This window comes from Penaeus monodon, chromosome 34, assembly GCF_015228065.2.
Source record: "Penaeus monodon isolate SGIC_2016 chromosome 34, NSTDA_Pmon_1, whole genome shotgun sequence".
In the NCBI taxonomy this organism is placed as follows: Eukaryota; Metazoa; Arthropoda; class Malacostraca; order Decapoda; family Penaeidae; genus Penaeus; species Penaeus monodon.
In genome coordinates, this window is record NC_051419.1 from 8,907,918 (window position 1) to 8,908,131 (window position 214).

The window sequence follows — 214 nt, forward strand, 5'->3', positions numbered from 1 at the left end:
AAGATGAAACAAACCGACATCCAAAGAGAGAAACAGAGACGAAAGTGGAACCAGATATTAAGAATCGAGAAAAGAAAAACGAATGAGAAATAGGTTAATAAAAAGGAATTAGGCCGCGGAGAATGAGGTCAGAGAGGTCTTGAATAAAGGAGGGAGAAGGTCAGAAGAGAGATAAATGGAGTGTTATAGAGGGAGCATAACACGCATCGCCGCT